At 47.9% G+C, this 14108-nt stretch overlaps 1 protein-coding gene across 3 annotated transcripts in view; it reads right to left on the reverse strand.

The window, feature by feature from the left end:
- Positions 1–11751, reverse strand: part of numb (NUMB endocytic adaptor protein) — a 30813-nt gene extending 19062 nt beyond the window's left edge. For 2 of the 3 annotated variants that reach the window (XM_084438639.1, XM_084438638.1), the window contains exon 1: positions 11613–11746. The gene's annotated coding sequence lies outside the window, so the exon portion shown is untranslated. Of the gene's footprint in view, positions 1–11612 lie in introns of all 3 variants that reach the window. The other variant, XM_084438640.1, reaches the window with a different exon arrangement.
- Positions 11752–14108: the final 2357 nt, after the last annotated feature.

Below are 14108 nucleotides of genomic sequence, written 5' to 3' on the forward strand. Positions count from 1 at the left end.
ACACTTCTCGTTCTCCCTTCCTCCTCCCCCAGCCAGCGGCATCTATCAGCAGTGTGTGTGTGTGTGTGTGTGTGTGTGTGTGTGTGTGTGTGTGTGTGTGTGTGTGTGTGTGTGTGTGAGTGGGGGTGAGTGTAGAGGTGCATTAACAGGAAGGTGAGCAGCGGACCTCAGACCAGGCCAATCTGTGGGAGCAGTAAGGGGGAGCGTCTGCTCAGTTCTGCTATGGGGCAGGGGGGCGGGGCTTGACCAGGCTGTCATGTGAGGCGGCTTTCCTCCGGCCCAGCAGGGCAGCTTGGCCCCTGGGATGGCTGGGGGGGGGGGGGGGGGAAGGGGCGGCCGGTGGGACCCAGAGCCCTGCAGGAGCTGTGACAGCACCACAGAGCCCCCCGCACCACGAGAGGGAGGCCTTTCTACTGCTGTAATGAGCCCATTACAGAGGGGCCATTTAGACTGAAGCTCACCAGAGAGAGGGGGGAGGGGGCGAGAGAGAGAGAGAGAGAGAGAAGCGGAGAGAGAAAGAGAGGGGGAGAGAAGGGGGGGGGAGAGAGAGAGAGAGAGAAGCGGAGAGAGAGAGAGAGGGGGAGAGAGAGAGAGAGAGAGAGAGAAGCGGAGAGAGAAAGAGAGCGGGAGAGAGGGGGGGGGAGAGAGAGAGAGAGCTCTCAGCAGATCAGAGCACTCTCATGCGCCATATCATCACAAAGTCATTGAGCCATGATGGGCATGGTGAGCACCTTCACCACTGCACAGCTAACACTGATCTGAGAGAGAGAAAGAGAGAGCCGGTGAGAGAGACAACTCTTCATTCAGCACCGGAGAGCGGGGGGGGGGGGGGTGTAACAGTATTTGAATAATCTCTCCAGGAATGGAAAACTGATTAATCCTTGCAGAAGGCGGGCGGGGAGGGGAAGAGGGTACGCTGGGGATTCGGAGGCGGGGGAGAGAAAACGAGGGCAGGCGGCGCAGCGGAGGCCGGCTCCCACTGTCCCCCTCCCCAAACTCTCCTCGCTCCAAAACCCGGACCCAGCGTGCTCTCTGCTGGTCAGTGTGCTCTCTGCTGGTCAGCGTGCTCTCTGCTGGTCAGTGTGCTCTCTGCTGGTCAGCCTGCTCTCTGCTGGTCAGCGTGCTCTCTGCTGGTCAGCGTGCTCTCTGCTGGTCAGCGCCGTGTCCCAACGTACGCGAGTAGCATAAATGGCGCAGAGGGGACGACACTTTGAGTCCCTGTACGCACCAGAAGAAACATCAGCAGGCCAGAGTGTGCCTACCGCACCATGGCGTCACACACCAGAGTGTCTCAAGGTGGTAGACGCTCGATGCCGGCCGAACAAGAATTTTAAAAATGCTGTTACCGTGGTAATCCAATTTTTCCAGTGCCTGGCGAGGCCCCTGCGCACTTTTATGTAAAGGAGAAGGATTCCAAGAGAGTGAGGCTCAGGGGTCAGAGGGGACCCAGTAGGCCCAACTAGGAGCAGCAGTTGGCAGAGCGACGAAAGACAACACCGAGCCAGCTGGACCAGGCTGCAGGTCTTCGACGAGTTCATCCTCATCTCTTACTTCAGTTCTCTTACTGGCTTTACTCAGTTGTGTAGGCCTACAATCGGCCATCGCACCGATACACAGCCACTCGAACGTCTGGCCTTTTATCTTAGGAAAGCGAATTCAAGGAAAAAAAGAGAGATGAATTGCCAACTGTGGTTTAAGGGAAAGAGTGAATAACTCACTTGATGTTATGTGGGTATGTGGGTGTAAATCACTTGCCGCGGTTTTAGGAAGAAAAAGAGGCTGAAAAAAATATAAAAAAGGAAAAAAAAAAGACATTTGCTTTTGGCGCAGCCGAGCGTCAGCGTGAGCCCGTAGCCCCAGCGTCACTCCCCTCTTAATTTTTTAATTACAGATAATTACACTGAACGACTTCAATGGCTTGAGCCGCTGTGAGAAATCTCAGTCATAACTGGTGGAGAGAGTCGGTATTCATCTCTAGCTACTGCCCACTCGCCCACTGGCCGCCGATAACCGTGCACATCACACCGCTTCCAATGCGTGCAATCCTCCGTCTGCACACAGAGACGCGGACAGAGAGAGGAAGGGGTGAGGCGAGAGAGAGAGAGAGAGAGAGAGAGGGAGGATGGGGGGGTTTCTGGTATGAATAGGTGGTAGACCATAGACAGAGGAAGGCAACAGTGGAAACAGGAGACGGCTACTGAATCTACTCTCTCTAGGGAGGCCCTCTCCCTCTCCGGGGCGCCCCTTCCCTATCCACCATCCTCTTCTGCTGTCCCCCGTCTCAGAGAGTGAACAGGCCCCTTTCCTGCGATAACAGCACCAGACTAGTGTGTGGTCTGTGTGTGTGTGTGGTGAGAGAGGGTGACCATGTGTGTGTTTGAGTCAGCCAGCCAGTCAGCCAACTAGTCAGCCAGTCGGCCGGCCAGCTCGTCAATGGGCCGGTCAGAGAGCCACTCGGCACGGAGAACCACAGGTCATGTAGGGAACAGCTGAGGCCACATTTAGAGAACAGGCCCCGCATTGGCGCCGTTGCCCCAGCCGCACCGGGGAGTGGCACATCACTGGTGTCTCTCACTACGCGGCCTCCCTGGCCACCGCTCAACACCACACACATTCAGTCAGCAGCAGCCTGCCAGGTGAGGGGGGGGGGGGCGGAGTTGGGGGGCACAGTGGGCTGAGAGACCAGAGGCATCAATTCTGCTTCCCCTCCTCAACAGACTGCTACTGGTGACGAATACGGATGTTCTACACACACGCGCCCCCAGACAGTGTGATGTAGGGCCTCCATTGGTCTAAACGCCTTGAAGCCCATATCCTCTATACGGAGAGTGTCTTAATCCCAAGGAAAATAGGCCTAGTCTCGATAGGCTCTGTGAACATTCCTCATAGATACATTAGAGTTCAACAATGTGTGTAAGCTCTTCTGGAGTTATCACTCAGTAGGCTAGACTGGCTGGTCCTGGCCGCAGCTCGCCGCAAATCATCCGTGACTTCATAAATGAACACTGGGAAGCTTTGTGTAAACCTTGGAGCCAAAAAAGCTACTCACAGATGAAACTATGTTTTACGTTTATTTACTCTCTCTCTCTCTCTCTCTCACAAACACTCACAGACACACAAAACTAGATTAAAAGGTAGATGGCCTCTCAAGGCCTTAAGGTATAATGGCTCTGTACACAAGGTCCTGCAGAACAGCAAAGAGCCATCAAACCACAGATAAGGGTATATATCTAGGTATGGCAGGTCCCTCTGCCCAAAACACAGGCAGCTGTGGCTCAGGAGGTAGAGCGGGTCGTTCAATGATCGTTGGGTCGACAGTTTGAATCCCTGCTCCTCCTGTCCACAAGTCGTAGTGTCCTTGAGCAAGACACTGAACCCCAAATTGCTTCCAATGAGCAGGCTAGCACCTTGCATGGCAGCTGGTGTGTGAATGTGTGTGTGAATGGGTGAATGAGAGGCCATTGTAAAGCGCTTTGGATAAAAGTGCTATAAGTGCAGTCCATTTACCATTTGCCATCAACAACACTTACATATTCACCAGGTCAGCGCACAATATTGTTAATGTGTGATCTATTAACCAGCTGATGGCCAGACCCTAAAAAGTAGGAATTGGAAAGGATTTCAACACATTTTCAAAAAGTTTCAACCAAATGACATTCCCCTTTGAGCTCAAATAGCATGTAGCCGGAATCTAGGCCTAGACATTCTTTACCGTATGAATTGGATCTAGTTCAACAGGTCTGGTGGTCTTGTGTGTGTATGTGTGACTGAGTAAACAGGCACGTAGGAACAGGCATGCCCCCATTTGAACTCTACTGGGGGCAGCTGCTCACTGACAAATAGCCCAGAGCCTTTTTCAAATCTAGCCATGTGACTGCGGCACCACTACTCACTGGTCCCAGTGCGCATGTCGAGTCAGTGGCGGCCAGAGACCTAACCTTACCCCTCGGGAACCCCCCCCAGCTTCACTACGGCTGTGGGCCCCAGCCTGGAAGCTACGTCCTGTAATAACACCATTCCTCTGAGCCACTCACAACTCCGTCAGCAGCCCCTCCTCTCCCCCTCCACACCAGGGAGGGTGCTCCGTAAACACTCCACCCACAGTGCCTCCAGGGGCGTCGGGCTAACCGTGTCTATTTAGCTGGCATTGTTGTCCTTTCAAAACACCAACATTAAGCTAGGTAGAAAGAAACAAGACTTCAGGCATTACACTATGAAGATAAATAGGAGAACAAACAAACAACACTAATTCACTTACTCCCCAGAGGGGCTTACTAACAAACCTGCACATAAATAATAAAGCATGAGCCCATTTCTGAGATTTCTGTGATAAAACTGGGATGTACTGTCGGCTCACTTGCTCTAGACAAATGTAAGCTACTTACTTTCAGGTCACGTTGGATAAAAGTCTGCTAAATGCAACTTACTAAGGACACACTTGAAACACACACACACACACACACACGCACACCCACACGCACACCCACACGCACACACACCAACGCGGGATGAAGTGAAAAAACAACAGAGAAATCAATAAGACTCCAGACATCACACCAGACCCAAACTGTCCCACGTTCTGTACGTTTACTGTGTCAATAGCACAGCTTTTCTGTCCACAAGAATTAGCGGAACAGAGTGAGCCCACCGTGTGTGTGTGTGTGTGTGTGTGTGTGTGTGTGTGTGTGTGTGTGTGTGTGTGTGTGTGTGTGTGTGTGTGAGTGAGTGAGTGAGTGAGTGAGTGAGTGAGTGAGTGAGTGGGTGAGTGAGTGGGTGAGTGGGTGAGTGAGTGGGTGAGTGTGTGTGTGTGTGTATGTGTGTGTGTGTGTGTGTGAGAATGTGTGTGTGTGTGTGTGTGAGAATATGTGTGTGTGTGTGTGTGTGTGTGTGTGTGTGTGTGTGTGTGTGTGTGTGTGTGTGTGTGTGTGAGTGTGTGAGTGTGTGAGTGTGAGTGTGTGAGTGTGTGTGTGTGTGTGCGGTAGTCGTGTTTGTCAAGCAGCAGGAGTGATGAGAGGATGGAGTGGAACCGGAAGTTCCTGCTGAGAGAACAGACATGATAGCTCTAGTTTGTCCCTCTGACCTGGCCAAAACACACACTGCCGCATTCTCACACCTCCCAGAACAAACACACGAGTTGTGTGCACACACACAGACGGACACACACACACCCTCTCCCACCTGTTAGGGTGCTGGGCCACAGATATAAAATGCTAAATCGGACTTCTTAAACATGCTGACAGCTTCATTATGTTTCTAAAAAGCTCTTCTAAGAGCTGATAAGGAAGTCCCACTATAGTCACAGTGTCAGTCAGCTGTTCTCCATAATTATCAACATAAATCACATGCAAACCGACCCATCAGATTGGCCCACCCCACCCACCCACAACCCCCCCCCCCCCCACCCACAACCCCCCCCCCCCCCACCCAGTGCACCAGTCAGAAGAAGTGTCGGGAACGTCCCGGTTCCTCTTTCGGTGGGAGCAACAACCAGAGTCAGGAGGACCCACACATAAACCTGCCTCAGTATGAAAGGCGGACACTTGAGTGTTGACACCTGTCCTTCTGTAGCAGCTAAAGGCATATCCCCCTGAACGCTCACTGATTCAGTCACGGGTGACAGCTCATCAGCAGCCAATCAAACTCTCCCTTAAACCAGCTGACCTATGAGTGGAAAGTACAAGATGAGGTCTTTAAAAAGGGGGAAGAACAAAGAGTTTCATTGGAAAGACCGCGTGATGCCCTATTTTGTAAAAGGAAAAGCCTGAAGACATTCCAGAACCCCCCCCCCCCCTCAGAGAAAGGAGAGCCAGTTGATGGTAACAGGAGCTCGTATGCGACAAACCTAGCTTGCTTGACGTCACGCCCGAGCCAACCAAACCGGTCTGGCCAGCATCGCTGCAACAAGGCCTGTAGTATTCAACACCCCCGCCAAGCAGCTCCTGTCTCACCTGAGGAATCCTACAACCTGATCCTCCTTTGTCCTCCTGTGTGTATCAACGGTAAGTTACGTCCGCCGGGGCTCAGCGATGAAGAGAGGACACTACAGCTGAGCTCTGAGAGAGAGGAAACTAAGGCCGGGGTCGTCAGCTGACGTCTGGAGGAGCCAAGCGCGGGAAAGCACCAGAGATCGCGCGCGGGCCGACGAGCAATACCCAGAAGACGAGAACGACAATGGGGCTGTCACATGACCGCAGCACAAGAGATGGGGTGGTAAGATTGAAAGGATGTGATTTCAACACGTTCACTCTGCCACTGGCCAAGCCTTTCCCTCTCTGTGCAGAGATTGGGGAAGGGGGTGAGGAGGAATGGGGGGCGGGGGGGTGCCAGTCAGCCAGCAAGGCAGACAGACAGGCAGTCAGAGGAGAATGGAAAATCACCAGGCCCCCAACAAATCAGCTGGGATCCTTTGATGAGCCAGAGCAGAGGCACCAATTACTGTGGGATAAGCGGCAGACCTCAGAGTAGCTGGGCGCAGCGGGTCACTGACCAGCAGGCAAGGGCCCGGTCGACGGCCCAGCTCTCTCTCTCTCCCTCTCTCTCTCTCTCCCTCCCTCCCTCCCTCGGCCAAAAGGCTGCCAGTGGGCCTCTCTGAATGCCGCACGAAGGCGGCCGGCCAAACGGGACGCAGCGGCACAGCGAAGGCATTGTTCCTCTGCCGGCATCGACTCGACACAGAGCCACTTTCACAAGCCTGTGGTCCCTCTCTTTCAGCCTGTTGGAGCATCTCTGTGTTAGTGTGGTGTGTGTGTGTGTGTGTGTGTGTGTGTGTGTGTGTGTGTGTGTGTGTGTGTGTGTGAACGTGTTGGCTACATCTTGAAGGGCACTCTCACCGTTTCACACACACACGCACGTACACATGCACGCACACACACACACACACACACACACACACACACACACCTCTCTCCCTGTAGTTCTGATAAAAGACTGCAGTGCTGTAGGCAGCCTGACGCAACACACAGGAAACACACTCCTCCCTGCTCGGCCCATCCTACTTACCCCAAAAAAAAAGGCCACATTCTTCCCACCTTACTTCATCTTATCTGTGTGTGTGTGTGTGTGTGTGTGTGTGCATACAGGCTAGATAGTAGCGGACATGATCTCTCCTTTACACTGACGCACACAAACACATGCTGGAGAAGCACCCATAAAGATCCGAACTCACCAGAGGTGAAACATGATAAGTCAGCTCATTAATAATTTACACATTTTTCGAGGAGAGTTCTGGCTCATCATGGACTGGAGTGCTACAGTATGTCGATGGCCACTGCACCACCTCAAACTGATCCACATAGGCCGGTCACATCAGCAATCTCCTTGGAGTAGACAAGTACACCGGCAGCATCCGAGTATCGCTCATCGGTCCAGCCCTTTCCTTGTTCGTATTACAGTTCCAACCATGTTTCTGCTGGCTGAAGCAGTCACTCTAACAGCACCATAGCTGGACAGAGTTTTATGAAGCCACAGGACTTTGGATCAGACAGTCCTGTTACATAACCGTGTACCGATCCAAGCCGACCCGTACGGGACCAGTTGGGAGCTTCCCGACAAAACATGTCTCAGCAAAATCAGCAGATCTCGTGACAGCGGGGAGGGGGGTGCAAAGGAGGAGTTCCGCCCGGAAGGACGAGGTAACCCCGGCGGCGGCCCTGTTTACACGAGCACTTGGACCCGCGCACTGCATGGGCTGTGACTGCAGGAGGGGAGCACAAGCCGACTACCTGGAGATGAGACGAGGCCAGTGGCCGTGCAGAAGAAAAAGAGGGTCTCAAAAGAGCGTCGCATTCCGCGCGCGACCGGGTCGATACGCTCTCATCACGGCATCGCTCGGCAACCGGTACCGTTACCAGGGAACAGGAGCGACAGCGACATCGCGCGCAGTCATGGTGACGACAGCGAGAGCGCAGCCGCCGTCCAGTGGTAATTACACACAAGGGTGAATCGGCAGAGACTCCCTTTTCTTTAGTCAAAGGTCTATGCCTGATAATTTGTCAGGAGGATAGGACAACACGTCTTCTCTATGACAATACAGTGAGGACAGAGATTTAAGTCATACACGCACAGTTATTATTACATGTACATACCCACACGTTAGTGGCTAGTTCTCATCAACGTAGAGACTGGTCAAACCCTAAACCCAGCCCTAAACCTAACCTTAAACCAAACCAATGCCTAACCCTAGCATTAACCCTTAATGCTCTCTGTGTTTATGGGAACTAGCCTGTATCACGCACGCACACACGCACGCACGCACACACGCACACACGCACACACACATACATACACACACAAGTTACAGCTAATGCCATGTCTCATATCAGTCCTTGGACTTGGACTGATAAGCTAGAGGGCATTGCACTGGACTAATTTCTAGCCTATGCCCCGAGTAGAGGCCCGGTAAACCACCCACTCACTGCCTGGTTCACTCATAACTAAAGCAGAGATCAGAGGCCTGAATAATGCATGAGTAGCTCCTCCAGAGGGCTCAGGTGTCACAATATAGGGGGTCAGGGCTCTCCTGCCGAGAGACAACGGATTCTCTGTACCCTGTACCGTCCACAGGGAGAGGAAGACTGGAAAGACAACTCATCAGATTGCCTGCTTCCAAAGCCTAGCCTAGCCTTACACTACAGCTGTGAGAGTCCAAGCAAAACGAAGACCACCAAGCCCATAGGACCTCATTAAAAGCTTTAAAAAAAAAAACATTCTTTCAGGGAACAGTCAAAGAATGTTGTGTTCTGGCGGCTAGACTTGCAAGAAATATGCTTAATCAAAATCGTTTTGTTCTTTAAAAAAAACAGGCTGCTGTTTAACTTAACCTAAAACTTAAAATAACGTACGCAGAAGATGTCTCTGAGCAAAATACTGTATTCTCAACCAGGGCTGAAAATTAACACCTGCCACCGGCCAAATGCAGGTAAAATTTCCAATTGGCAACCAGATTTTCGAAGGCTATCTGAAAAAAATATATAATTGGCCGGTAGATCTTCATCTACCGGTAGATTTCATCTACAGTCCCCTTGGCAGGTGACTCACCGTGATCCAAAAAGTTAATTTTCACCCCTGTTCTCAACCACTTGCACTTTTTCTTGATGCTTTTAATGTCTCATGTAAAGCACTTTGAATTGCCTTGTTGCTGAAATGTGCTATACAAATAAACTTGCCTTGCCTTGTGCCACAACTTTCCTATGGAGAGTGTTCTCCTAATGATTAGGCTATTTTCCAAGAGCTCTAGTCTCAGATGCAAAAATGTGAGAAGTCTTATAGTAAACTGACAATCTGCAAGAGGCAAGACCAGAACTTCAAACTCGTTCCATTCTTTAGACCTATTTTAAGCTAGATAAGCTGAAAATGGGCTCTGTGTATTTATATGCCCCCATTATATAGCCTAACCTGATTCTTAGAACTACCCACTGGTTGAAGGTTCATTGAGAGACTACTTCAGATGGATTTTGGTCCAATTCAGTGTAATGCAAACAGGAAATGATTCTTATAAAGACTGAATCAAAATGAAGTTTCCTATCCTCCAGAAGCAGGTTACTGTGGCAAGAGTCAAGACGCTAGTCTGGAGAGGGAAAACAACATGGCTAATTACAAGTCAAGACTGGACTGGACTAAGTCCAAAGCAACAGGACAGTGCAGGTACACCATGGAGCGGCCCTGGCCTGATACTAGGGCTGTGCAATAAAATCAACACAGCTACATCACCACATTTTTTTCTGTGATAATATTGATTTTCTGCAGTACAGTATTGATACAGTAATTAAAAAAAAAAATGCGCAAGGAAAATATACAGAACAAGACAGGGTATAGACTATAGATATAGAACATTAAGGATGGAATTCAGTCATATATACATTACTCGTGTTTTAAATGGATTTAAAGTATCCTTACATTCCCTCCGCCCTCAGGATCATCTCCAGGGAGCGGGGATGGAGTTGAATTTTCAGCTGTATTTTAAAATGTAAATATACGTAAATTCTGTAGAGTATTGCAATGTAGCCTATCTGGAATAGCAAAAATACAGTGATCTCCAGCTTCCTCCTCTTAGTCTGGTCTTGTCCTTCCTAGCCTTAATCTATCATCTTTGCAATAATTGCAAGCACAATCACCAAGCTGAATTGCTGTACAGTCTGAATACAGTCTGAACAGCAAGACTTTTATAGACTTCATCCAAATGGCAAATTCTGTTGTTATTGTTGTTAGACTGTGTGACTGATGTGAATCAAAGTCTTTGAATGCAGTGCACTGTCATAGTACTGCAAGCTTATCTGTCTGAGTGCTGCGTCACTGATCAGTCACGTGGATGGATCATTGCCAGGAGAGGGCCTCCTGTCTGAACCATACCAAGTCAAAGAGGTCTCACTGTGTGAATTGCTAGTACATCACTGACTGCCCGGCCTCGCATTCTCCTCGGCTCTCTCTGAGATTTCCTAAAACCATCATGGAGGAGAGAATGGCTCTTTGTCCTGTTCAAAGACATTGTGGACATATTCCTACCACAGCTTTAATTAACTCCTATCAGATGTCAAGAAGAGTACTTCCAATATTGAAAACCAGCGATATTCTTCATACCAAATCTGACAATGTAGTTTGTGAAAGCAATTAACCTCCAAAAGAGGCTGGCAAAGAACAGACACTAATTGCTAACTGGGGCATCCGAATACTACTGTCAAATGAACAGGGCGTTTCAGCACAGGATCAGTTATTGGTGCGACGTCTACTAGTAGCAAACAATCTAACTGGATTAGAGTAACAAGCTAAAAAAAAAAAAAAAGGTGTATGACAATTAGACATGTATCTATCTATCTATCCATCTATCTATCCATCTATCTATCTATCTATCCATCTATCTATCCATCTATCTATCTATCCTCAGCACATAATGACCACATACATAAAATAGCCTAATCATTTATTTACATTAGAGTTTCATGATGATATAGCTCATCAATATTTAATCAAAGCAAGGGAACGTTCTATCTCATAACACGGCCAGTAGTTTGCTAACGTTAGCTAGCTAGCTTACTAGGACTGCCAACGATAATAAAACCTCAACTAGCAAGCTACATTCAGAACAGGACATTCTGGTGTGATACAGATAGTGCTAGCAATCCAAAGCAACCCAACTAGGCGTTAACGTTAAGCTGGTTGGGATCTGTCTTGGCTAACGTTATCTAGCTATCGTTGCAAGCTAACTTAGCTAGCTAGCCTAACGTCTTTGATGTCGCTAGTAAAGGCTAGCTGCTTTAGCTTACTATGAAGCTATATTTTGATCTGAAAGCAGAGAGGCTAAAAGCAAACTAAGCTAACGTTAGACAGCTAGCTAACGTTAGCTAGAGCCGTACTGATACTGACTGACTAACTTAGTACTATTGTTAACTGGCGTTAATGTTACTGTTCCATGACATACATATTTTAAGTTAGCTAACGTTAAACCTATTCTGGCCGAGTTCGCTGTTGCTGGTTCGCTGAGCCGTGTAATGTATCCCAAACCCCAGTACAACGTAGCTAGCTAGCTAACCAGTTAGCTAGCCTTGTCAGTGTGAATATCTTTACTTTGTCGTCTTCTAGATGGACAAGTGTTTCTAACAACACTAGCTTTAGCTTACCTTAGGTCAGCGTCTCGGTCCAGAAAACGGCAAATTCTACCACCTCTCTCTAGCAATTCGTGCCAATGTAATCAAAATTCCAGAGAAGTGTTGCGAATTATTCGCAGTTCGGTCGTTTCACCTGTTCTGAGCGGAGAGCAGCTCGTAGTGCTGCAGATTCAACCAAACCTCGCCCTTAGCAACGGACCGCCCCTGTTCATATCTATTGGGCAATGTCTGAAACGCTGAAGTGAAAACCAAGGTGCTGGATTGGAGAACTAGAGACGCCAGGGGAGTCATACAACAATGTGTCATAGTCCTGTGAAAGAATGTTGTCAGTATACTATCTTGTCGTTATTTTTTTTTTTTTACATCACAGGCCCCTTTTCAGTTTAGGCTAATTGCATATCAATCTCTTCCAGAACATCAGAGGGGGATACCAACAAAAATGGAAACAAATTTAGCAGGATCCCATGCATTGGCAGGATGTCTCATAACAATAATAAAAAAAAAAAACAGTGATATTTCTGTTCATGACATATGGAAATTGAGGTTGTTGAACTGTAAAGAGGGTGGTGGATTATGAAGTCCCAGGATCAACAGGTTGAAAGCAATCAACAAAGGCAGGCCTGACCCTCAGTTTGCATCTGTCAGTTCCTTCTCCATATGTCACCCTGACCCACACACAAGGGCAATTTAACGCAAAACATTCAGGAGAACTGTTATGCTTTCTACATTTCAGATTCATAATAGCTAATCAGCAGGCCTATTCACACGAGCCTTAAGGTTACTCTCAAACAGAGATTACAATTTATCATTTTGTTGTGCTGTTTGGATAGGGTAGTTCTATGGCCATGTGTCCCTCTACCCCCTATTTTGATATGAAACTGGCCCCTTTAAGGCCAGTAGTTTATCAGTAGCAGCCAGCATTCCACACATAGCTATGAGAAGGGATAGAGGAGTTGAGCTTCAGACTCGAGCTAAGTCTAATGGAGTGCAGTTGAGTGTAGAGTGAAGTTCCATGAAAGTGTATGGTTGGCAAAGTTACAAAGCTGGTTGTGTTAATCGTGACAGTCTATCTCCCTAACATATAGTATTTTTATAGTCTCTCTTTCTCTCTCTCTCTCTCTCTCTCTCTCTCTCTCTCTCTCTCTCTCTCACTCACACACACACACACACACACACACAAACACAGTTACACAAACAACTATTCAAGGTCAAGGAGCAATGACAAATCAAGTGTTGATGGAGGTAGATTAATTCTCTATTTGTTGGGTTAGTCTGCACTCTAGTGGTCATTTTCTGTGCTGAAGCTTTTTTGAGGATATTGAAGCAGAAGAAAATATCCCAAATGTACTTTTATTTCTTTAGGGCAGCCGGGAGCAGACACTAACTTCTAGGTAGGACAGCCACACTGACTTCTATTGTAAGAGAGGACAGCCACTGACTTCTAGATAGGACAACCACCGACTGATTAATGTTAGTTGTGTTTGTGTTTGGTTGTGCTTTATCATGGTTATTGGTATGGCTCGATATGCCTCTTTGCATCAGAATTTCAAATAAAATCTTAATTGAATACTGCATCTTTGATTATTTTGTGTATCTGAATGTGTGTGTGTGTGTGGGGGGGGGGGGGGTGATTTGATTTGATTTATTTGTCCAAAAGTGCAGAATACATTGATAAGCAATGTATTTGTCTTTGACAGGAATACATGTCTTTGACAGGGATAGACACCATAAAGTCCAAGACTTATTTCCATCTTTGTCCCTGGTGGCCATCAAACAATACGTTTTTGCATTCAATTAACATTTTTATCACAATCCTAGAGTTCAAATTTATACATACAGTTCAAATATGCTATGGAGTAAAAAGGTCATCTGTTTCTTTAGTCTCAATACAGGTGTAGGCCCTGGGCAATTATGTCCCATTTGGTATATTATATTACACTTGGTTTTCTTGTCTATCACTAGTTTCTATTTGTCCTGTTCAGAATGGATAATAACACTTATTCAGTTCAGTTCATATTCTTCCACATTAAATAGCTTGTTTGCAGTATATCCAATGAGCATGTTGTGAAAGTAGAGTACTGACTATATTGTTTCATTTTATTATATGTAATTGGTTGTTTATAGCCTCACGTCACCAGGCTCTCTGCAGGGAGAGCTTGGTTTCTATTTGCTTGGTTTCCGGTCTAGAGCCAAGGTCAAGGTCAAGGTCAAGGTCAAGGTCAAGGTCAAGGTCAAGGTCAAGGTAGTTTTATTTGTGACATGCACAGAGATACAAAGTAAAACATGCAGTGAAATGCAGGGAGGGTGTTCAAGTCAGTGCGCTAAAAACAGTAAGATGCAATAAGATTAATAAGAACACTTAATTAAACTAGAAAGTACATTTCCTGGAGAAAACGTGAGGTGGGCTAGCTGCCGCAGCTGTATGTACTGTAGCAGCTACTGCTAGTACTACTACGTACCGAGCCATCTCCATGCACTCGTCGGCGAAGACCGCTTGTCTCTAGTCCA

The sequence above is a fragment of the Borostomias antarcticus genome (genome assembly GCF_949987555.1).
Source record: "Borostomias antarcticus genome assembly, chromosome: 5".
Taxonomy (NCBI): domain Eukaryota; kingdom Metazoa; phylum Chordata; class Actinopteri; order Stomiiformes; family Stomiidae; genus Borostomias; species Borostomias antarcticus.